This window comes from Echinops telfairi, unplaced genomic scaffold (genome assembly GCF_000313985.2).
Source record: "Echinops telfairi isolate 266 unplaced genomic scaffold, ASM31398v2 ScPeMD7_20;HRSCAF=75, whole genome shotgun sequence".
Taxonomy (NCBI): domain Eukaryota; kingdom Metazoa; phylum Chordata; class Mammalia; order Afrosoricida; family Tenrecidae; genus Echinops; species Echinops telfairi.
The window spans coordinates 14,418,584-14,445,391 of record NW_022103917.1 but is presented as its reverse complement, the minus strand read 5'-3'; the positions used below and the strand labels follow the sequence as shown (position 1 = coordinate 14,445,391).

General features: G+C 39.2%; 1 protein-coding gene and 1 pseudogene across 1 annotated transcript in view; both read right to left on the bottom strand.

Annotated features, from left to right (window-relative positions):
- The window catches only part of LOC101655090, a 40,675-nt pseudogene extending 19,870 nt beyond the window's left edge, over nucleotides 1-20,805 (bottom strand).
- The window catches only part of ENOX2 (ecto-NOX disulfide-thiol exchanger 2), a 363,165-nt gene that overhangs the window by 324,205 nt on the left and 12,152 nt on the right, over nucleotides 1-26,808 (bottom strand). The gene's annotated exons all lie outside the window — the stretch shown is intronic.

Here is a 26,808-nt window from a genome sequence, read left to right as displayed (position 1 = left end):
TTTTACACTTGAAGATACTTGGGATGATTTTCTTGTTCAACCACTTAAAGAGTTGACTTCATCTACAATTTCACATGTGTTTTGAAGGTAAAGTAGATGTCAACAAATCGGTAGTAGGTAGTTTCTAAAATGATACCAAATAATCTCCACCACCTGATAGTCATTCCGTGTAATCTTCTTCCTTCAAATGTGGACCTCATGTACTGATTTCCTTCTAGCTATTAGAATATGGCAAAGGTGATGGGATCTCACTTCTGCCACTAAGTTGTAAAAAATACGCTGAGTTTTGTCTTGTTCTCACTCTCTCTTGGACCACTGTTTTTGGAATAGACATCTATTGGCTTACATGGCAAGGGGCAGTTTTCTAATAATCACGTTAGTGAGCTTGGAAGTATATCTTCTGCTCATCCTCAACTGTGCCATTAGATGAGACTGCAGTCTCAACTGACAGCTAGAATGTCGCTTTGAGCGTACTTGAGTCAGAGGCCTCCAGTTAAGTTGTATCTTGATTCTTGGTGCACAGAAATGGTAAGATAATAGTGTCTGCTATTTTACGACAATAAGTATTGGGGTATTTGTTACAAAGCAGTAGATAACCACTGTAAAATCCAAGTTCAAAACATATGACTGACCTCCGTGTGGGTGGAGGAGAGACTGAGGATGCTCTTTGAAACACTGAGTGGGGAAGGGTCTTTAAAGGCATGCAGTGGATGGGCAGAATTGACCTAGTACATCTGGGGGTATCCAGGGAACCCAAGCCGGGTGCCCCAGAACAGTGGGACACTGAATTCTACATCTTCAGGGTGCACAGCATGCTCCAGAAGCTGCATCAGAGAGAACCCTTGTGGGAACCCCACTGGGTGAACAGGACGCTACCTCAGACACACTTGTCACCTGACATTATAAGCGGATAAACGTGCTATCTCAGGAAGCATAAGATAGCTGTACCAAAAGTGGTATACAATTGGTTGGCTGACAAACAATATCTTGCTACATCAACATCCTCTATGCTGTATTAAGAGACATAGTATTCCATCAATCCTGTAATGGCCATTCTGTTATTTTGCTGATGCTTGTGTATAATAGGGTGTATCTCAGAAGTGTACTGTCATTGGGGGTCACCCTCTTGTAGCTGTGTTATCTGTTTCTCTGTTTTTCAGTGAATAAAACTGAGGAACATTGAGCCTATAGGGGGGAAATCAACAAGGGTTTGGTGGAGGGGCCATATAGAGGGGTGGGAAAGATAAGAAAGAGATGATGCCAAGAAGTCCAGGAAAGAAAAGTATGTTTGGAGACTGATTATGGAAGTAGTTGTACGATTATTTTTGACATGATTGGACTATGGAAGGATATGACATATGTATTGATTCCAAGTTACAGCAAATTAAAAAGAAGCATAGCTCTAGGAATAAGTTCTATGTTTCCACTAAATCCTAACTCCTACTTAAGAACAATAAGTTCGTACATCATGGTCATGCTTGATACCTTCGTGAAATGATCGCTGAATATAAGGGTGCTACAGCAAAGTTTGCTGAAGAAAGTCGATGGTGCCTGGCTATCAACCGGAATAGTGTTTGGGTTCTTAAAAGCTTATATTCCAACAAGCAGTCATCTAAGCAAGGAGTTAACTAAGTCCACACAGAAGAAGCACACCAGCTTGTGTGAACCATAGATGACAATTACAAAATTTTTAAATGGTGAAGAAAAATGTATCAGAGCTAAAATTATGAACATCCAATATATAAAAGGCTATGGAGGGCAGTGGGAGCTCAAACCCCATCTGAAGTGTATCTAGTCAGAACAAGGCACTGGCAGATCCACTCTAGCCAAAGACAAGTGTCCCAAGAAGCCTTACTATCAGGCAGAGATCACTGAAATCTTGATTATGCTGGATCAAACTTGATACTTGGTCAGTTGACCTCCCTATAAACCTGACCTGAATTTGTTTTGGTTGCAAGTATTTCTTAGAGCTGTTCCATGACAGAAATTCCTTCCCTGGCTTTTTGAATGTTCATGGGGTCTTCTCCCTTTCATGCATCATTTGTATTTTTGTCTTTAGACTAATATGATCTTACCCTTACCACCATAGTGCAATTTGTTTTTCATTGTTTTCTGTTGGGTTTCCCAGCGGTGATGCACAGGAGGAGTGGATATATAATGATAATAATTGATGCAAGGTGTTATAGGGAATGCAGAGGTGAGGAATGGGTGGTAGGGAGGGAAGGGGAATTCTGGGTGTATATAGTGAAGGGGGATGGGGGAGGGAACATTAGAAATGGTCATGATTACACAACTCATTTTAAAGGTGACTTAATCATGGGGGGGTGCTCTAGGATGGCTGTGGTGGTGATGGTACATTTCACCTTGATTTGATTGAATGATTGAACTACTCAATTGTATGATATGTGAATTATGTGTCAATAAAAGTATTGGAGAGAAAAGGCTTAATTCTGAAAAAACAAAACAAAACAAAAAACTCATGCATTGTGAATACACAGGAGAGACAGCTCAAGATAATGGCTTTATCAAACATACTATGCCATCACCTTATAGTACAGAAGAAACCAAATGAAACAGATCCAGATGGCAATGTGGGAACCTAAAACAGAAATGGAAGGATGAAGAATAAAGGCAATTGGAATACCATGGCTTGGGTCAGTAGTGCGTTCGTCCTCAATGTGATACCTTGGTCTTCCTGGAGATCAACAGTAAGCCCTCTTTCATCTTCCAGCACAGTGTTCATGGCAAGCGCTGCTAACTTCCCTACTGATGCCATGCCACCCCCCCACCCTCCGCAAAAAAATGAATTCTCAAAAGTAAAATAAAGCTGTAAAATAGAAAACAAGAAACTAGAGATGTTAATCTGTAAACTATGACAATTTTTTTAAAAATAGGAAATTACTCTTGTATTTACTGACCTTTCATATGGGGATAAAGTCAAGGCAATATCAAGAAATAGCACACTGTTTTAGAGTTAGGAAGATAACAGTAACTTCAGAGCAACCACAAAGCACATTAATAAATCTACTAAACCACAATAAAGTGAAAAGAAAACAAAAACTCAAATATAAAATCAACAATGAAGTATATTTTTAAAATCTTGGAATAAAAAGAAATCAATACAGAAAACTAAGCAAAACTGGCCTGGGCATTCAGGATTATGGTCTCAGAGACACCTAGGTCAACTGGCATAACATAGTCCACATAGATAAGGTCTACATTCTACTTTGGTGAGTACTGACTTGTCTCTCAAATGCTCATGAACAGCCCTCTAAGGTGCAACAATTTGTCTTTCCCTGTGTGAAGATAAAAAGTATGATAAAAATAAAAGACACCCTGAAACAATTAGTCTAAAAGACTAATGGGTCATGCAACCACCAGTCTCCACAACCTTGATCGGATGAATTAGATGGTGCCCAACTACCACTACCAACTGCTCTGAAAGGAATCACATTAGAAGATCCTGGATAGAGTGGGAGGAAAAAATGTGGAACAAAACTCAAAATCACAAAGAAGACCAGAATTATTGGTTATATAGAGACTGATGGAAACCTCTGAGACTAATGTCCTTAGTCTCCCCTTAGGTATGGAATTGAACTCACCCCTGTGGCTCAATTTTCAGCTAAACAACAGACAGCTGATAAGGTGAACAATAACACTATACCTTAGAATAATCAATCATGTTAGATCAAAAGGGCACTATTCAAAAGGGTTAGAAAAGGAGAAGGAATGGAAATGTGAAACACAAGGAGGAAGTGGGATTAGTGATGGTGAACTGAGGGAATTGCAATGGATGAGTTGAAAAAATATGTGTATGTATGAATTGCTGGATAGAACACTGGTTATCTGCTCTGTCAGCCATCTCCCAATTCACAGTAGTTTATCTGTATGTTTGTTTGTTTTAAAGAAGAAAGAGATAAAATTAGGTGGAACAGTTAACACCACACAAAAAAGAAAGAAAAAGTACAAAATGGTAGCAGTAAATTCACATCTATTGATAATCACACTGAATATAAGAGGCCTAAATGCATCAAACAAGTGTGACACCAAACCAAAACCAAACTCACAGTCATCAAGTTGTTTCCAACTCATAGCAACCCTATTAGGACTTAGACCTGCCCCTGTGGGTTTCCAAGACTGTAAATCTTTACCGAAGTAAAAAGTTTCATCTTTCCTCTGCAGAGCAGCTCCTTGTTTCTAATGGATGACCTTGCAGTTAAGCAGCCCATTCACCACTGCATCCGCTAAGAATAGCACAGTGGATATTTTAATTATCCCTTGATAAGAGGGTAAGACAGGAAAAACAGAAAGGTGTGTGTCAGGGTTGCATCATCTTACCATATCTATTCAAACTTTATGCTGAGCAAATAATTAGAGAAGCAGGAATATATAAAGAAGAATGAGGCATCAGGATTAGAGGAAGACTTATTAACAACCTATGCTATACAGAGTACTTAAAGCACTTTCTGATGCAGATCAAGATTTATAGATTTCAGTATGAATTACAACTCAATGTACAGAAGACCAAAATCCTCACAATTGGACCATTAGTTAACATCGTGGTAAATGGAGAAAAGATTAAAGTTATCAAGGATTTTTGTCTTACTTGGATCCACAATCAATGCTCATGGAAGTAGCAGTCAAGCGATCACATAATTCACTGAACTGGGTAAATCTGCTGCACATAATTTCTTTAAAGTGCTGAAAATAAACAAGGGTTATACTTTGAGAATTAAGGTGCGCCTGATGCAAGCCATGGTATTTTCAATGGCCTTACATGGATGTGAAAGATGGACACTGGATAAGGAAGACTGAAGAAGAATAGACACATTTGAATCATGGTGCTGGAGAATAGTATTGAAATTACCATGGACTTCCAAAGGAACAAATAAAACTTTCTTGGAAGAAGTAGATCCAGAATGCTCCTTAGAGGAAAAGATGGTGAGACTTCATCTCATATACTATGGATATGTTGTCAGGAGAGACTAGTCCCTGGAGAAGCAGTGAAGGAAGATTAAAGCCCTGGACAAGATGGACTGACTCAGTGGCTGTAACAACGGACTCACACATAAGAACAATTGAGAGGATGACAAAAGACTAGGCAGTGTTTCATTCTGTGTGCACAGAATTCCTATGAGTCTGAACCAACTCAATGGCACCTAGCAACAACAAAAACAACATATGAGGGTAGGGTTAAAAGTGTTGTTATAAAATTATAGAAACCTTTCCTAAACAAAAATATCACAAAGTGGAGCTATTCTTTCTCAACCTATCTGCTACATACACTGGACCTATATAATTCTGAAGCGATACTTTCATCTCTTTAACCTTTTCCCAAAGATTTCTGAACTGTTAGATTTACACCACATCAAAATGCCACTTTAGGAATCCATGTAATATTCACAATATTGTATGATAATTTCTATATTCTGTTGTTGAAAAGAAAACTATTCTGCTTTGTAAAGTTTTATCCCAAACACAAAAAAAGTTCAATAAAGCCCCATAAGCATTGAAGTATAACTAATATATGAGGAAATTAATGAGCATCAGATAAATTTGTCTCCTCTAATAGAAGCATCTAGTTTCCTATCATATCCATTATGGAAATGTATGCAAAAATGAAATAAACAAATGTATGAATCAATTCTAAAGTTTAAATTAAAATCAAATTTCATAATGACTATGGTTATGATGGTTTCAATTCCAATTGAGTGGAAAATGATATTTTTACCAGACACCAACAAGAAAAGAATGCATCATATACAGATGAAAAGCACATCCTGACAGGCCTGGGAGTTAAGTAACCATCTGTATTTTAGTCTAGAGAGTTATGTAAATTGACATACATCATGTACCTCCCTCATATCATGAGTCAGCAAAGCTAAACAATCCACCCCCATATTCACTGAACATTTCAACAGTGCAAGCTTCTAATAATAGAATCAGATAAGCAAATAGAGATAATTAATATATCTACAGGGGTTTGTATCTGAAGGTACTGTTCATTGCTTTGATTTAATATGCTTGTATTCACAAGGTGTACACAAAATTTTAACAACAGTAACTAGTTATGTTCATTTGTTCATTCACTGGCTAATAAACTCCAAGAGAAAGGAGCCCTGGTGACACAACAGTGAACAAAGATCAAATCAAACCCACTGTCATCAAGTTGATTCCTATATAGGGTTTCCACAACTATAAAGTTGATTCATATATAGTGTTTTCAGGGTCATAAATTTTTATAGGAGCAGAAATCCTAATATTTCTCCTGAAGAGTTCCTGGTAGGTTCGAACAGCTGAGTCTGACAGATGGAACTCACCCAGACGTTCCACAGGAGAAAGATCCAGTGATCTCCTTCCATAAAGATTACAGCCAAATTCCATGATGCACAACTTCCCGACACGATCACTGAAGACAAATAGGTGCATAAGCACATGTGGTGAAGAAAGCTGATGGTGCCCAGCTACCAAAAGATATAGTGTCTGGGGTCTTAAAGGCTTGAAGGTAAACAGGTGGCCATCTAGCTCAGAAGCAAAAAAGCCCACATAGAAGAAGCACACCAGCCTGCGTGATCATGAGGTGCTAAAGGGATCAGGTATCAGACATTAAATAACAAACAATCATATCATTTTAAGTGAGGGGGAGTGCAGATTGGAGACCCAATGCCCATTTTTAGGCAACTGGTCATCCCCTTACAGAGGGGTTGCAGGGAGGAGATGAGCCAGTCAGCATGAAAGATAAAGTTAAAAGCCACCATAGGGAGGGTACAGGGAAGGTGGGGTAGAAAGCAGGAACCGATTACAAGGATCTACATATAACCTCCTCCCTGTGGGGATGGGCAACAGAAAAGTGAGTGAAGGGAGACATCGGACAGTGAAAGACATGACAAAATAATGATAATTTATACATTATCAAGGGTTCATGAGGGAGGGGGGAATGGGGAGGGCGGAAAAAAATGAGGAGCTGATACCAAAGGCTTAAGTGGAGAGCAAATGGTTTGAGAATGACGAGGGCAACGAATATACAAATGTGCTTGACACAATGGGTGGATGGATGGATTGTCATGAGTTGTATGAGCCCCCAATAAAATGATTTTAAAAATAAAAAAAAGATTACAGCCAAGAAAATCCTATGGAGCACTTCTACTCTGTTGCATATTGTCACAACAACTCAGAATTGACTCAAACAACATGTGCCAAGTGCAATTCTAGGCAATTGGGAAATATCATTGAATAAAACAAAGAGATTCCTGCTTAAAAGGAGCCTTCATTTTATTTTAAATATTTCATTCTTTGTGGTATTTGATATGAATAATTCCCATCTCGTTATTGAAACTACCTTTCCTTGGCTTCTGTAATCCCATATTATTCTGGTCTTCTATAAACTAATATCTCTTCTATTCCTTCTTCATCTTTACAGTGGCTCTTTCTATCAAAATTTAACAGCTATATAACATATGCTTTACTTTCTCTGCTCCTAATCTATATATGTTGTCCCTCAGAAAATGCATTTATCACTTCCTTAATATAGTCTCTTAGCTGTATACTTCCTACCAGAATACATATTGACTCCCAATGCATACATATTTCTGTTAAGATAGAGTCATACCTTCAACAAGAAAGTCAACATGAACTATGAAAGCTGGATCTCTCTCTGCCCTTTTGTTTATTTATCAATGACATTACTATTCTTTCAGTTATCTGGGCTCAAAATCATTCCTATATTTCATCAACTGTCATCTTATTGATGTTGCCTTCCATATAACTCATATCCATTATTTACTTTGCATTCCCCTGACAAAGTCCTCATCACTTCATGCATGGATGACTACTATATTGTCCTAAATAATTTCTAGACTTTTTACTTTGAATCTCTCCTTTATACTACTTGCAGATGAATTTTCATGAAATATCACTTTCATCATGTCATCATCCTGAATCATGAACCTTTAATAGCTTCCCACTGCCCTTAAAATCTAAAACCCTTACCCTGACATTTAAACCTCTCCACAAGCTGGCTCTAATATTTATACAATTAATCTCTAGCTATTTACCAGTGAAAACATTTACACCAACCACGAGGGCCTCCTTACTTTTTCTTTTCTTTTCTTTTTTTGTTTCAACTCATTTTATCGGGGGCTCATACAACTCATCACAATCCATACATCCATCCATGATGTCAAGCACATTTGTAACATTTATTGCTATCGTCATTTCCAAAACATTTGTTTTCTAACTGATCCCTTGGTATCAGCTCCTCATTTTTTCCCCTCCCTCCTATGTCTGCCTCTGGGATTTTATCATGTTGGTCTTCAGGTCAGGGTTGGACTCCTGACTGCAAGGTGAGAAGTTCAAACCCACCAGACACTCCATAGGAGAAAGATGAGGCTATCTGTTCCTGTAAAGATTTAAAGCCTCACAAACCCTAAATAGGGTAAATATCAGTTGGAATTGACTTAAGGGCACAGGGTTGGTGGCCAATGCTTGGAACATCTCTTTACTTTTTTGTCTACAAAATCCTAACTCTGTGCAAGCCCCTTTCCAACAAATCTTCCCTGACTACTTTAGTCCACACTGTCTCTTCTTTTTCTTCACTTGATCAGTATATTCTATATCATATAACCCCCTCCCAGCGGGGATGGACAACAGAAAAGAGGGTGAAGGGAGACAGTGGTTGGTATAAGACATGAAAAAATAATAATTCATACATTATCAAGGGTTTGTGAGGGAGGGATGGGGGGGGGGAAATGAGTTTATACCAAGGGCTCAGGTAGAAATTGTTTTGAAAATGATGATGGCAACTAATGACAAATGTGCTTGACACAATGTATGTATGTATAGATGGATGGATTGTGATAAGAGCTGCAATAGCCCCCAATAAAATGATTTTTTAAAAAGGAAAAAAAGTCTAAAATTCACCTCATGTAAGTATTTTTTTAGAAAAAGGAGTATTTGAATATTTTGTTTTCAGATAATTGTAGATATACTTCTTTGATACTACACCAAAATTCAACAGTGATGGTTCCTTTGAGATAAGTGCAATGTGGAACCTGAATTCATAAGAATGAACTTTTATAATTCTGCTATATCAAAATTAATTGGTCAATCTTGCACTTTAAATTAATCCTTTACTCAAGCATGATATTACAACAACATGAATTGATCACTTGATAATTACTGGTTCAGGTAAACACTGGACTGCTAACCACAAGGTTGGAGGTTTAAACCCACCAGTCACTCCTCAGGAGAGAGTTTAGGCTACCTGATCCCCCAAAGATTTATACCCTCAGAAACCCAATATAGGGTTGCTATGAGTCAGAATCAACTTGGGTGTGGTTTTATTTTGTTCACTGTTGTGTCACCAGGGCTCCTTTTACTTGGCATTTCATAGCCAACAAATGAATAAATGAGTAAAATTGGAGCTCCATGAAAGAAAACAGTTTGCAAATCAACTATATTTGGGGACACGATCTACCTCAGTACACATCAGAAGTAATTCCGAATACCTCCTATTTTGATACATAATATTAAAAAGATGTATACACAAGGGTCACAGTTTAATAATTCAGTTGATCCATGAACAACACGAGTTTGAGCTGTGTGGGCTCACTTATACACAGATGTTTCCCCCTGTTCTTATTGCCTTAAGCTAAAGGGTTCCTAGGAATGCTAGTCACCTCCACGTGAGATCATCTCTCCAATAACTGCTAGCCTCTCACCTTACAATCCCCCCTAACTAGAGAGACTGAACTGCTCAAGCAGAGATGACAAAGCCATAGCATATTAAATGGATACTTGCAATACTTGAGCTCACCTGTAAGTGCTACAATTCTGGTATATAAGCAGACTCCTGCAGTTCAAACGTGTTGTTCAAGGGTCAAATTATTTACCGACTTGTCAAAGGTATTGATGAATTAAGTGAAACTGGATTGAAAAAAGAAAAACTGCAAGTTTTGATGGTAAAGAATACACTGGCAGTATAGTTTGGCATGGTTGCATTCATTTTTGCCAAGGAATCAGCAGTTTTACCCACTTGTGATTCCTGCTAAATCAGAAACCTCTTGAATCTGTATGGCGTCTTTCCATTTCCACTGCCATTCTTCTAATTTAGATTTTCTATCACTTCTTACCAGGAGCCCTGGTGGTGTAGTACCTGCTGGACTGCTACCCTCAAGGTTAGTAATTTGATCAAAGCCATCAGCTATTCCTTTCTACGCCCTGTAAAGAACTAGAGTCTTAGAAACTAACAAGGGCAGTTCTACCCTATCCTACAGGGTTGTTAGGTATCAGAATTGACTCAAGGGCAGTGAGTTTGGGTTTGTTTGTTTGTGGGGTAGGTTATTACCTCTTACCAAGGCACCCTGATGGCGATGAAGGTTAGGTGCTGGTCTGCTAACTTCAAGGTCAGCAGTTCAAACTCATCAGGATGACTGTGAGGGTCAATATGAGTCCTAACAGAGTGAATGGCAGTGAATTTACTTTTATCATCTCTTATAGTGGTTCTCAACCTTCCTAATGCCGCAACCCTTTAATACAGTTCCTCATATTGTGGTGACCCCCAACCATAAAATTATTTTTGTTGCTACGTCATAGCTGTAATTTTTCTACTGTTCTGAATCAGGCAACCACTATGAAAGGGTCATTCAACCCCCAAAGGGTGGCGAACCACAGGTTGAAAACCACTGTTGTACAAGGACGTGTTGTCGAGAGAGACTAGTCCCTGGAGAAGGTCATCGTGTTTGGCAATGTAAAGTTACAGTAAAAGAGAGGAAGGCCCTCGAGGAGACAGACTGATACCTTCCATGGCTATCACAATGGGCTCAAGTCTAGGAACAATTGTGAGGGTGGTCCGGGCCCAGGCAGCGTTTCCTTCTGTTGTGCATAGGTTGCTAGGAGTTGTAACCGCCTCAATGGCACCTAACAACAAGGAGACCTGGTGATACTGACATTGAACTGTTGCTCCAAGGGAGAAAGATATAGCTGTCTGCTCCCATAAACATTTACAGTCTCAGGAACCCAGAGCAGTTCTACACTGTCCTACAGGGTCACAATAAGCTGAAATCAACTTGATGGAGTTCATTTTGTTGTTTTATCATCTCTTACACAGACTATTACAATAGCCTTATAGCTGATCTCCCTGGCTCAAATTTCCAAAAATCCTTCCCTTGCTCACTACATCTAACTTTCTCATTCAGAAGGCAAGCATAGTAATCTTTGCAAAGTAGAGTGATCTTTTCAAAATATAAATTTGATCATATATTTGAAACCCAGCTTAATACAAATCATATATCTAATTGCTATGTTCTAAGAATCCACATTTCTTAGCATAGCATTAATCTACAATCGGCACATTATTTACTATTTCAATTTAGTGTTTCTATAGTTTCCTAGCCACATGTCAAACTCTAGTTATCAAAATCATGATAAGCACTTTAACACTTGAGTCACTTCTAATGTGCTCCGCATGGTTCTAAATTATACCTATTAATGCATTCAAGCTTCACAAATTTTCTAAACTAAATACTTTTATTGGTGGCTCTTACATCTCTTATCACAATCCATACATTCCTCCAGTGTGTCAAGCACGTTTGCACATATGCTGCCATCATCATTTTCAAAGCATTTTCTTCTCACTTGAGCCCCTGATAGCAGCTCCCCATTTCTTCTCCCTACCTCTCCCGCCCACCCTCCCTTGATAAGTTATAGATTATAATTATCATTGTTAGGTCCATTTTATGAATTAAAAAACTGAGGTACAAAATCAGCCAAAATGTATCGCTCGCAATTCAGTGAAATTTCTCATGTTGCCGTACTTCATGCTCCTATGCCTCCGCATGTGCAATTTCCTTTGCTAAAGTTCCTTTTGCTCTCTTTGCTAATGAAATTATACTGTCTTTCAACATTCAAATCAAATGCCATTCCTTTTGAACTACCTTTCTGGGCTACCTGCTTTCCCATCTCCATTGCTAACACTTTGCTCAGCAGAACTAAGGCTTACCAGAAGTAGTAGATAGGCCTTGCTATAAGCCATACACTGAAGCAGATAGGCCTTGCTATACGCTATACACTGAAGAAATAGTTACATTTCCTACTTGTTATGGAAGAACCCGGGAAACAAGGTGAATGTAGTTTTGTTTCTGCTTTGACTCCTCAACCCCACGCATCAACAATCACGAAGACACCCCAATGATTGATAATTTTTTAAAGGTGATCCAAGTTAAAACCCAAAATGCTAAATGTCAAATAACCCCAATCTGGGACCTTGAAATCCAAGAAATTTAAATTCCCTTCTTAATCTCTTAACAAGGCAATGTCTGTTTGGATAATTGGAACTGTCAAAATCAATGTTAAAGGTTTAAAAACCACCATGACAAGTCACTCTAAAATGAGAAAGTGACTATATGCCAATGATTAATATAATTTTTAAAGAAAATATTATTTGTCATTATTGTTTGTAGGTGCCATTAAGTTGATTCAAACTCACAGTAACACTACATACAACAGAAAAAAAAAATGTCTTGACTTGGGCTATCCTTACAGCCATTGCTATTTGTTAACCCATGTAGCAACTACTATGACAACCCATTTCATTGAGGGTCTTGCTCTTTGTCACTGACCCTTTACCAAACATTATGCCCTTCTCTGGGAACTGGCCCCTTCTCATAACATGTACAAATTACACAAGATGAAGTCTTGCCATCTTCACTACTAGGAACATTCAGGCTATACTTATTCCAAGGCAGATTTCAACGAATATGTTCTTCTGGTAGCTCAAGGTACTTTCAGTATTTTTTGACACCACCATCATTCAAATGCATCAATTCTTCTTCAGTCTTCTTTATTCATTGTCCAGCTTTTACATGCATATGAGACCACTGAAAACATGATGGCTTGGATCAGGCACATTTTAGTCCTCTTGCTTTTCAACTCTTCAAAGAATTCTTTTGCAACAGATTTTCCCTAAGCAATAGATTCTTTTCATTATCTTTGATTGCTATTTCCAGTAGCATTGATAGGAGTCAAGTAAAATGACAATTTCAGTATTTGCTCTGCTTCTCATGTTGTTTCCAGGTCCAATTGTGAGGGTTTTTATTTTGTTTACACCCAGTGAAATATGTATTAAAGGCTGTAGTCTTCAGTAAGTGTTTCGAGCAAGGCTGTGTTATCTTCTTGCAATCTTTTTTTTAAAAACATGTTATTAGGGGCTCATACAACTGTTATCACAATCCATACACACATCAATTGTGTAAAGCGCATTTGTACATCATTCTCAAAACATTTTCTCTCCACTTAAACCCCCGACATTAGGTCCTCATTTTTCCCCTCCCTCCCCGTTCCCCCCTCCCTCATGAGCCCTTGATAGTTTATAAATTGGTATTTTGTCATATCTTGCCCTGACCGACGTCTCCCTTCACCCACTTTTCGGTTGTCTGTCCCCCAGGGAGGAGGTCACATATAGTTCCTTGTAATCGGTTTCCTCTTTCCTACCCACTCTCCCTTTACCCTCCCTGTTTCGCCACTCACACCACTGGTCCTGTAGGGCTCATCCGCCCTGGATTCCCTGGATTTTCAGTTCCTATCTGTACCAGTGTACATGCTCTGGTCTAGCCAGACTTGCAAGGTCGAATTCGAGTCATGGTAGTGGGAGCGGGGAGGAAACATTTAGGAATTGGAGGAAAGTTGTATTTCTCATCGTTGTTACATCGCACCCTGACTGGCTCATCTCTTCCCCGAGACCCCTCTGCAAGGGGATCTCCAGTGGCCTACTAATGAGCTTTGGATCTCCACTCTGCACTCCCCCCATCATTCACTATGGTAAGATTTTTTGTTCTGATGATGCCTTATACCTGATCCCTTCGACGCCTCGTGGTTGCATAGGCTGGTGTGCTTCTTCCATGTGGGCTTTGTTGCTTCTGAGCTTGATGGCCGCTTGATTACCTTCAAGCCTTTAAGACCCCAGACACTATACTTTTTGATAGCCGGGCACCATCAGCTTTCTTCGCCACACTTGCTTATGCTCCCATTTGTCTTCAGTGATCCGTTCCACACCTCGTGATCACACAGGCTGATATGTTGTTTTCCATGTGGGCTTTGTTGCTTCTGAGCTAGATGGCCGCTTGTTTACCTTCAAGCTTTTATGACCCCAGACGCTATATCTTTTGATAGCCGGGCACCATCAGCTTTCTTCACCACATTTGCTTATTCACCCACTTTGTCTTCAGTGGTTGTGTCGGGAAGGTGAGCATCATAGAATGCCAATTTAATAGAAGAAAGTATTCTTGCATTGAGGGAGTACTTGAGTGGAAGATGTTTACCTATGTTCTAAGTACTATGCAAAGGCATTTAACTGCGTGGATCTTAACAGATGATAGATAATGTTTAGAATAATGGGGATTCTAAAACAATGAATTGTGCTTGTCTGGAACTTGTACATACTCTAGAAATTCAAGCAGAACAAGGTAGTTTAAAACCAGGAAAGGTATGTACATTAGTGTTGTAGATTTTTCACCATACTTACTTACTTTCCAGCTTCTAGATTATTTGGTTACCAAAGGGAGTAAGTATAACTTATGACCAATTGAGAGGCTAGATTCCACCCTTTCTTAAGTTGACAGGAGATTATGTAACTGCCACAGTTGGTACATAAATTTAAATAGCAGTCATATTAATTGACCGTTCTTCTAGATAATATGGACATCATCCTATCAGATAGTGCTCTATTTCAGGATAGATCTTGTTCTTTTTCATGATGAATATGATAGTATTCCTTTTGATTTGTCATTGTCAGAATAGTAGACCATATGATTAACTGATTCAAAATACTCAATACTAGTCCATTTCAGGTCTCAAATGTCTAAGATAACAATACTTATGCATTTAATTTCATTTTTGATGATGCACAATTTTTCTTAAATTCATACTTCCTAATTCCCTAATTTATACTTTTTTGAAGTGTCTTCTGACCTGAGGGGCTCATCTGTTCTGGCAAAACATGAGCTGTTAGCAGCAATTCATGAGGTTTTCACTGGTAAAATGTTTAAAGAAATAGCTTGCCAGGTTCTTCTTGCAGTCTGTCGTAGTCTGGAAACTCGGATGAAAACTGTCCACCACAGGTAACCTTGCTGGTATGTGAAATACTGGTGGCATACTATCCATACGCTATATATTCTTTCTTAATTGAGCATTAGGGTATTTAAAAGCTCTATATCAGTGGTTCTCAACCTTCCTAAAGCTGGGACCATTTAATACAGTTCCTCATGCTGTGGTGACCCCAACCATCAAATTGTTTTCGTTGCTACTTCATAACTGTCATTTTGCTACTGTTATGAATCAGGCAACCCCTGGGAAAGGGTCGTTCGACCTCCAAAAGGGTCACAACCCACAGGTTGAGAACCAGTGCTCTATATCCCCAAATGTCTTTAAAGTTTAAACCCTGTAATCCAGTATCTCCCACTAGGCAGGGGTTTAATGAACATTTTGTGTGAACATCTGTTTGTTATTTATCTTTGTCTCATTTTACACATCAGCAAATCCCTTTTTATCACCAGGACAAAATAAAAATCACCATTTCATTATACAGGGCTCATAATTTTAAACTTCAACTGGGAGAAGAAAAACAATTGTCAGCACTGTGTTCCACCTAAGGTTATAAGGAAGAAGTACAAGGGTACAAAAGTGCAGAGGGGAAATGATTAAATACATAAATTCATTTAACACACTCTGCCAATGGCTAACGTGTTTTACTGTTACAGTAACTTCTACAGAGAATTAAAAGCTGTTGTCTTCCTAGAAAAGGTTTTTGTTTGTTTGTTTCTTGTGGGTTTTTTTGCTTTGTTTTGGTTTTGGTTTTTCTTGGGTCTATGATCTTAAAAAGAGAAAGGAGGGGAAAAAGATGGTTCTGTCTACATGAATTGGTATCTCTGTGTTCTACAAAGAGAAGTTTGACAAAGAAAAGCCTCCTAGGCTTAGAAAGGATAGATCTTTGAAAATCTTGGAAGCAGGAGAGAGTGGCTATATTTTTTTCAGTGTTCTTATCCTATTACATGAAGTTACTGAATGACAAATCTATGAGCTCTTTCTCTTCATTATAAGAAGCAAGTATCAAGGCCTGAGGCAGAAAGAATACCCAGTACCACAAGCTAAGGGTAATACAGATCAGGGAAAGAACGCTGCCAGCTTAGAGCGAATGAAGCCATTTCTGAATAGTACATGCATCATAATATACTTGTAAATGATATAAGTCTTAAGGCAGATAAAAATACAGAGTAAAATTTCAATGAGAACAGTAGTTATTGGTGATTTTAGCCTAGATTCAGATATATTGTCCTGCCACGGAGAATATAAACATAAGAAATAAAAACAGCAAGTCCTTGCATTCAGGAACCCACAATCATTCCTTACAAGCAGTTATTGATAGTGTACATACATCATTAGTCTTATATTAGGGGGGCACACTTCGTATTATAAACCCAGTACAGCAAAGAAGAAGCTATAAGACCCAATCAAAGTGGTTACAGAGAGTAAATACTATTGTAATTCAGAGAAGAGGAACATCAATGTACCCTGCCAGAACAGAAAGCATTCTGTGATGTGCAGGACTTTTAATTGGGTACAATAGATACAATTTCGTTAAGTGAAAGAGGAGGGCATAAAAATATCTAGTTAATCTACATCGCCTTCCCTCAGTCTATCAAAATGGTTTGATAATTGACATCGTAAACAAAATCTGTGCCGATGCTGCATAACAACCAAATGTGTTGCCTGTGGCATTTTGACCTGAGCAGGAAACAAACAGCTATGTCCCACTCAAAAAACACCACCGACTGTACTGCTTTGAATGTGTGCTGTTCTCCAGAGCCCTGCCCATAATCCAATCTCCCACATCAGCCTCCCCAAACTGTCAGGAGCAAGAACTGTGGCAGGACTTTAGAGAGCAACACACACTCAAAGTGGCACTGCAGGCTGCCATGTTGGAGCTGGGGACAGCTGTTTGCTTCCTGTGCCAGTCAATCACCACTGGCAAAAGATTTCATTGTTTGTAGACCACCCTTGTGTATAATGCCAATTACTGACCTGTTTTGAACCAGTTTTCTAAGTCACTGGGGAACAGAAACCTCAGAAAGAAATATATCTGAATATTTGATTAAAGTGACTGGTGCTAAGCTATGATTGAGCCTAAACTTTCCCATGAGGCATTTGTATCTTAAAAATAGAATATCTAATTGGTAAAATTATATGGAAAAGAGCCTTTTTCTTATTCTTGTCCATTTCTTACAGTCCTGTCCACTTCTTCACATAATCTGTTAGAGATTAAAATATGTAGATCACTGGGAGTAGCAGATGCCTTTTCTCCTTAATTTCAACAGTTTCTTTATCTGGGTTCTTCATGGTTAATAGATTCAGCAAATTGCAAATATGTTACTATCTTACACAAGTGTATTAATCTGGGTTTAGAAAGAGCTTTATATAAAAGAGCAATTGTATATTGAGAAAGCATCCCAGCCCAATCTAGATGAGTTCCATAAGTCTGCAATTAGCCCATATATCCAAAACCAGTCTATAAATTCCTCTTCAGAGTCACACAATACATGCAATGACGCTGAATGCAGGAAGATCACACGCCAGTGTGTGAAAAGTCTTGTGGATCTAGTGGCGTTGGAAGCATCTTAGCACTGGCGTGTGTCTCCACATGGCTCCTCCAGCTCCAAGGCTCTGGCAGCTCCAAAGCTCTGGCTGCCTCCAGAAGACAAAGCAAAGTAGGGTCTGTCCTCCAGTGAGATATCTCCTTTGCGCCTTCAAATGAGATTATTAAGCTACAACCTGATTGACAGGTTGACTTCACCCCTTCACAACTTGACAGGAAATTATGGAACTTCCACAGCAAGTGTGTATTTTTTCAGCAATAGTTTTAGTCTGTTTTGTTTTGTGAGCAAGATCTAGGGAGTCATTTAGGTGGTTAAAAAGAAAATTCTTATGGATGGTATAGTGAGTTAGTTAATTGTGCCAGCCTGGCCAATAATCACATGTGGGGCTAATTGAAAGGCGGAGGGATAAATGGGTGGTGAAGCCTCGCCTTTCTAGTTCTTGGGTCTCTTGTTTTGTGATGGTTGCATCGGGTGCAGCTGCCTTAGCAGTTCCCTGCTTCAGCTTGCAAGATTGACTTCCTACAAGACATCCCCAAGGAGAAGCTACATGGACCTATCCAGATGCAGCCCTGGGTGCTGGAGCAGCCGTGTGGAGACCCCTGCTAGTGCTGAGATGCTTGTTCGTTCACTGACTCAGCTTTCCTCCTGCAGTCGGCATCATTGCCTCTGTTTTGTGAGGTGGAGGACTTTGTGGACTGGTGTTGGGTTAATGTTGGACTTGTGGGCTTGGGCAGCATTGGGTTGGGATGTTTTCGTGATGCACATTTTCTTTACATAAAACTCTCTTATACATGAGTCGCTGCGGATTTGTTTCTCCAAAGTACCTAGACTAATACATATAGAGTCATATTTACATTTCTGTGATTCTCTGCAAACAAACAAACAAAAATCTACTGACATCACCTGTTTCTGACTCACAGTGACTGTATATAGAGTTTCTGAGATTGTAAATATTGATGGGAACAGACAGCCTCATCTTGGTATAATACAAACTGAAAATCATTTCAAAACGTCCCCAAACCCCATTTTAAACTATGTCTCCCCAACCAATATTTTAATATTTCCTCAAGGTAGCATATATTCTCTTTTTACTTAATTCCAGCATCAGTCTAAATTGAATACTATTTTCATTCCTCATCAATCTTTGCATAACAAGTGTCACGGTAATGGTAGCAATAGAAGAAAGGACAGAAAGAAAGAAGAAAAAAAGATTTTTATTTAAAAAGTCAGAGGAAGAATATAATAACTTTCTAGTTGAATAAGCTTTTTATTTTTTTATTAAAAGATCATTTTATTGGGGGCTCTTACAGCTCTTATAACAATCCATACAATCAATTGTATCAAGCATTTGTCCATATGTTGGCATCATTCTTTTCTAAACAATTACTTTCTATTGAGACCTTAGGATCAGCTCCTCTTATTCCCTCCTCCCCCCCCCCCACCCTCATGATCCCTTGATAACCTATAAATTATTATTTTCCTATCTCATGGTTTCTGTTGTTTGTCCCCCTGAGGAGGGAGGTGGGGGTGGTTATGTGTCATCATTGGGATTGGTCCCCTCTTCCTTCCCCCCTCTCCCTTCCTCCTGCCCTCCTAGTATTGCTACTCCCATACCTGTTCCTGAATTCCGTGTGTCATGAGCTCTTATATCTTATTTGTACCTGTGCACATGCTCTGGTCTATCCCACAGTGAAAAGCAGGACTGGGGTCACGATAGTGGGGGGTAAGGAAGCCTAAGGAACCAGAGGAATATTTTGTGTTTCATCGGTTCTATATTGTGCCCTGGTTGACTCATTCATTTCTTGTGACCCTTCTGTGAAGGGATGACCTAGTTTTTATGGATGGGTTTGGAGTCTCTGCTCCGACTCCCCTCATTCTCAGCCATATGGTTTTGTTTGTTTGTTTGATTGTGGTCTTCTAATGCCTGTTACCCGATCCTATCGACACCTCATGATGGCACAGGCTGGTGTGCTTCTTCCGTGTGGGCTTGTTGCTTCTCTGCTAAATGATCGCTTGTTTAACTTAGCCTTTAAGACCCCAGACACCTGACACCATCTGCTTTCTTCACCACTTTTGCTTATGCACCCATTTTGTCTTCAGCGATTGTGCTGGGAGGGTGAGCATCACAGAATGCCAGTTTGTTAGAACAAAGTGTTCTCACATAGAGGGAGGGCACAAACAGGGGTCCGAAGTCTGTCCAGTGCCTCAGTGTATTGCTTTAAAATCCTGATTGACTGCTCTTCATTCTTAAAGCTGGCTTCTAGTCTCCATATTATTAGCATAGCTATGTTTGTGAATGACTTAATCTTGTTTGCTACAGGCATGGAGTGCTTGAGACACTTGCTGCATCCTTCACTATGAATTATAACTCATTGTAAAACCAAAACTCAAATCTTCACAACTGGACCAATTGGCAACATCTTGGTAAATGGAGACAAGATTGATGTTGTCAAAAATTTCATTATATGCTGTTTGGGGGTTCTGCTTTTTAGAACAAACACCTTTAACACATGTGCTAGGATGAGAGGATTTATTGGCCTTTTGAGCCTTGATTTTCCTCAGATAGAACCCCAGCTCCCTCCCCTCTAGCACACAGCCTTCGGCATCGCCGCACTGGCCTGGCCTGCAGGTAGTACACTCAAGAAGCTTGCCTTGCTGGAACTGCTACTCTAGAAGACTGCTGATTTTTGCATTCATTTTCCTTTCATCATATTTTTTCTTAAATTTCCTTTTATCTCATTTTATTTAATATCTCTTCCTCTTCTGGAATCCGTTTAACCCCCTTCTTATGTCCTGGGGCATTGCATAGTGAGACTCGTACCAGTGGTGGTACGGTGTACCATCAATAAGCATGATGCAGTTCTCCACTAGGGTCTTGGTATGGACCAGCTAATTGTTGGATACATTGTAGACAACATAGATGATCCTTGTTTTGTAAGTAAAACACTTGGGGCCCCAGGAAAAGCTCCTCATAGCCAACCTTAGGGTCCTGTATTTCTTGTTGTCCTGTATTCTTCTACAAACTGTGTGAAAGCAGCTAGAATCAATCTTAGTGTTGGCAGATGGGCATCACAGCTCCTACTTCTGTTTTTGTGGTCGGGCTTTCTGTTGGCCCTGGTCTATGGTACTTGTAACAGTTGTCCCGGGAGATGCCAATCATTCAGCGCTAGCCAGAAAGAGCTCATTATGCACTTTCAAACAACACTTATTGAAACAGCAATCGAGAAAACAATTATGTATTGCATAGAGCAAATCTGCTGTGCAAGACCTCTTTAAAGTGCTGAAGAACAAGGATGTCACTTGGAGGATTAACATACATCTGACCCAAGCCAGGGTATTTTAAATCAATTCATGTATGTGAACTCTGGAAAGGAATACAGAAGACTACAGAAGAAGTGGTGCATTTGAATTACGGTGGTAGTGAAGAATATGGAAAGCAGCATGGATTGCCAAAGGGACAAGCAAATTTGTCTTGGAAAAAGTACAACCAGAATGCTCCTCAGAGTCAAGGATGTTAAAACTTCATCTCATGTAATTTGGCCACATTGTCAGGAAAGACCAATTTGTGGAGAAGGACATCAGGCTTAATAATGTAGAGGAGGAGTGGAAAAGAGGTGACCCTGAGAGAAAAAGATGGATTGACACTGTGATTACAACAATGGGTTCAAACTGAACTACAATTGTGAGGATGATAAAGGACTGGGTAATATTTTATTCTGTTGCACACAGTTACCAGGAATTGGAATTGACTCTGTGGCACTCTGTATTTGAGAAAATACAGTACCAGTCACTTTGCCAAATCAACCGACCCAGGGAATTAGAAAAGCTTGGCAGAACAACTGACTGCTTGAGGGTAAAGGGTGGGAAGAAAAGATAGAGGCCAATAACAAGCATTGCTATGTTGATAGCACAGGTGATCATAGCAGTATAAAGAAATAGGTCAAACTATGGAGAGCATGTGGAGCTGCAGTTTAACAATCAAGAAGCAGATGCAGAAATTAGTGTCAAGCAAGGGAATGAGGGACAAAGGAAGAAAGCAGAGAAATAAGGAAGGCTACAACACCCCTTTTGGGTGCAAAGGCAGATTCACATGTAACTCTGAAGTCTCCATAAACTGAGCTAAAAAGATGAAAAGCCACAAAGCTTATGTGTTCTTTGGTTTACTTTCAAAAAAGCATCTCTGCTTAGAAGCAAAAGCAAAAGACACAATGACAATGCATTCATACTTGAGCAGGAACTTACATGCATAAACACACACACCGGCACTCAAGGATTAAAGCACACACACCTAAACATACGCAAATATATAGGTTCCAGTGTGGGATTACATGAAAGAAAGTAAATCTCTGACTTGGCCAGTTTCCTTCTGCAGCTTAGTTGCACTAATCACTCAAGCCAAATTCAAGAGTGGGTGGGTCACTGAATAGGGCACTTCATTTTGGTTGTCTTCTGTTACATATTTAGACTGTAGGAATTATGGTTACTTCAGGAACAAAAGGGTAGTGGGGTGGTAAAAAACAGAGGCTTTTTAAAGTGGCATTACCATATAAAAAGGATATATGGGAAATATGTATGCAGCCACACCTTATGGGGACTCATTCTAGATAAGATTTGTTGCCTTTTAAAAGTCAAGTAACTCTCTATAGATTTGATGCAATCACTACCAAAATCCAAATTGGAGAATTTGTGTTTGAAAATAAATTGATATAGTGATTCTAAAATTCATATGGAAATAGAAGAGTCTCAGAATAGCCAAAATAATCTTGAAAAATAAGAACTTCGCAATTTCAAAAATTACTACAAAGCTAGAGAAAGACAGTGTGGTACAAGCATAAGAAAAAAAATTTTAGACCAATGGAATAAAACTGAGTGTCTAGAGATATACATATATTTTCAGCCAATTGGTTTTTTTTTTTACAATGGTGCCAAGACAATTCAATGGGGGAAAGAACGGCATGCTGAATAAATTATGCCTTAATAAAGCTGTTAATTACAAAAAAAATAAATCACTCAGGTGGCACATGGTAATTATTTTCCAACATTTAAAGGGCTACCATATGGAAAGTGGGTGGGGGGGGGGCTGATGTTGCTTGGTGTAGCCCTGAGGGGTAAGCAAAAATAAAGCCATCACAATACACAATTCCAAAGACTTCGATTCAAATGGTAGTTTATGTGAATGGCACTATGCCTAGTGGCAGAAGCAATGGGTAAAAGCAAAAGGAAGAGAGATTTTTACTCCTTTAGGCAAATATTCAACTATTCAAAGATCAAATGCACTACTTCAAAGTGCAGTGTCAAGTCATTGGAAGTCTACATGCAGAAGTTGGATGACTACTTGAGAATGGAGTAGTTGGGTTCAAATAATACAATGTGTACGTATGTATGTGGCAGATGCAGGAGAAACTCAATTTAGGAGAGTTCAAGGACCCTATAAATCTAAAAGAGTCTATTAGCGTGTATATATTGTAGTCTCAGAATGCAGTCTCATTCACAATTTTCTCCTACAACCTCTCTTTTTCTCATTCTTAATCATTTCCTTACTAAGCCAAACCAAAACCAAACCCACTGGCATAAAGTTAATTCCAACTCATAGCCACCCTATGTAGGATTTCAGAGGCTTTAAACCTTTACAGATGCAAATGACCTAATTTTCCTCCCTGGAAGCCACTTGTGGGTTTGAATAGCTTGCCTGACATTTATCAGCCCAATGCACAAACCATTATGCCACCTGGACTCCTGGGTTTTTGTTGTTTTGTTGTATTTTTAACACAATATTTTATTCTTAAAGCCACACCAGCCTTGTTTTACCCTAGTCCTGATTCTTGGAAACAGTGAAGGTTCTTTTCCAGTCCCCCATGATGCCTTTCTTCAAAATTTTCTGAATTTCCCTTTTTAGATTTTCTTTCATGACCTCTTAGAAAGGTATGGAACAGGGTGGGAGTGACTCAGCTTTAACCATTCCTGCCTGCACTGGTACCAGGACCCATAGGATGCTTCGTCAGCCATTAACTTTTCTAGGAAGCTGCCCAGGTTCCAGGAGCAGGGTGTACTTTGGTTGTATGACAGAAAGGGTCATAGGAGAGAGCCACATCTTTTGCATTGTGGGCAACAAAGACCACCTTGAAGGTCTAATCCAGCAGAGCCTGGGGGAGCAGGACCAGAGGCAAGTCTGTCATGAGGAGCCAAGGGGTTGGTGTATCCATTAGTGTTTCAATCTGGAGAAAATCCCTGGAGCCTTGAATTCAAGCAAGGGCAACCTGATGAAAACAAGGGCTCTTGAGCACTATTCCAGATCGCCACCTTGGTAGAGCAGGCCACTAGGCAGCAATAAATATATTCCCACTATAATATTCCCATAAGCCCAAACATAAAAATAAAGAAACTTGATGCTGTGGCTTAGGGCATTTTTAATATTTATATAATGCCTCTGGCTCAGCCATTTAGCAAAGTGGGGGGGCATCTACTGGATTACTCTTTAGGTGTTGTTTGTTTCTTTCTTTTTAGTCTATAGCTTTCAGGGCAATAATTCATAAATGTCAATAAGGATAGCATCCTACATAGTACTTAATGCTAATCATATTTAAGCTGATGAATACAAATCATTCTGGACTCTATCTTGTCTTGCTTTCCGTCTTCTCTCTTTTCAGTAGATATGAAACTTGCAGGCTGCTGATTTTTACAAGTTCCTTCCAAAGCTGCAGAATGAACTCTTTGGCTGAAAGGTTCAAAATTTTTGGCCTAAGTCCATAAACACTATAAGAAACTGGCACTCAATCCCACAATGCTTTTCTCTTCTATCAATAACCTTAACTTGGGATCATAAAATGGAATCATTTAGATGGTGACCTATCACAATCACGATTAAAAATCCCATGGAGCAGCAGTCCTCTATTCTATTTTGCACTTTAAAACTACTGGGGATTATTCTATACCAAAAAGAGAAATTCAGGTACCATACAACAGCAAGGGACAGTTTAGTACCCAGGGAAGGGAAGCTTAAGAATAGTTCCCTGTGGATCAGAAATGGCTAAACAGCTTCAAGTCAAGTACTTCCCTCACTAGATTGGCCACGTACCAGCAAAACACATGCAATAGGTGCTAGCTGAGTAGAGATGACAGACTTGCCCTGGCTAAATGACATGTTAGGCATACACAAACACCGAGCATTAAAGTCCTCAAAAGTCTCAAATGGAAAACATCTGTGATAAATTTATACTCTACTCATTATCCAGCTAGTACACCAGAGCCTTGTGATAAATCCCGTCCTCAGCATTCATGCCTTGGAACTATGTTCTAATGTTTGCACAGGGCCCTTCTGTTACTTCCAGTAATAAAGCCCTGTGGAGAATGGCCAAGAAGGGCATTGCCATAGATCATATTCCATGTTAGAGTGAGGTTCTTCACAACAGCTTGTGCTTTATCTGGCCTTGATGTAAGGCCAGCAAAGGAAATGTTCTGGAGGGTTCATTACTAAGTGTGGGTGGACAAACATGTTCTTTTAATTTTTAAACAATTGTGACTAAGTGACAAAACAATTATGCCCCATCATACTTTAATTCCTTCATACTATCTTAGATTATTAATTTACTTTCTTGTTAAAGGTCTCTCAAGATCTCTCAAGGCCCCTCGTGGATAGGACACACAGAACACTACGTGGGAGAGGGAAAGATACTAATAGAATCTCAAACTCATTGCTCTAATTGTCATATTTCTGCCTGTGTCTATCATTTGCTCCACTAGATTGTGCTCTTTATTGGTCACACCACTCAAAATAGCCATAAACACCAATATCATTTTATTATATTTACTTTGTATCTCACTCTCATAAAGCATTCTCCCCAGATCCCTTAAGCATTTCGATAGTTCTTTTCCATTTTAAGCATCTCAATTCTAAGAAGTGGAAACCTGGGCATTGTCTAAACAATCAAAGCACTATACTTTGCTCTTAGAAGTTGTTTGCTCCTATCTGTATGAGTACTCAACCATACTGACTGTTTGAATGCCCTATCACATTGCAGACTCTTAATATAGTTTACTATCCCATTACGGTCAGACTTACAAAGGCATGATATTTATGTCCCAGAAAAAATATACCACCCCTCAAATCCATATCCATGACCATTCCAAAGAAAGCTGATCTAACGACATGTGGAAATTATTGAACAATATCATTAATACCACATACAAGTACAATTATGCTAAAGATAATTTTAAAAATGGTTACAGCAGTACAGCAATAGGGATCTAAGCACCAGAAACTAAAAAAAAAAAAAAAGTGAGAAGAGAACATGAAATGAGGGATATAACTGCTGATGCAATATTGATCAAAAGCAGAGAAGACCAGAAAAATGTTTACCTGTGTTTCATTGAATGTGCAAAGGCATTCAACTGTGTGGGCCATAACAAATTTCATATAATATGTTAAAGAAGAGGAATTCCAGAACACTTACTTATGCTCTGACAGAACCTTAACATAGACCATAACGTGGTCACTGGAACAGAACAAGGGGGTACTACATGGCTTAAGATGAGGAAAGGTGTGCATCAGGGTTGTATCCTTTCACCATACTTAGTCAAGACATATGCTGAGCAAATAATTCGTGAAGTGTATTAGAGCTTAAATTCTGAACACCCCCTTTACAGAAGGCTATGGATGACAGTGAACCCCATTACAAAGTCCCCACGTGGATTAAGCCTCCAGGCAGAGTACACTGGAAAGTGGATTATTTCTACCCATCTCCAGCCAGCCAAGGAAAGGACAATCTCTCTTAGAGGTTTGCCCAGGTGTGTCCTTGATGGAGACAACCATACTGGGAACAGTACGGGGGGTCACATAGTCATGAGCCATGTCTTCCCTACCAGGCGTGCCCTGACTACCTTGGTTAGAAATGTCCTCAACCAATCTTGTAAACTCTTCTGTAAAATATAATGCATGTGTCCACATCATGAACTTGTTCCCACTTTCTGTAGTCCAAACTATAATAATAATGTAAGCCACCACTCACACATTTTAACACTTTCCTTTGCTCCATGCCTTATTTAACCAGCATCCTGACTATGAAACCCCAGATGCTATTATGACCCAATGCTAATGGCCTCCCTCCTCTAGATGATGCATCTGTGTCTTTGTGTTGTCTTTGTCTCTTTAAAAATTTAATAAATG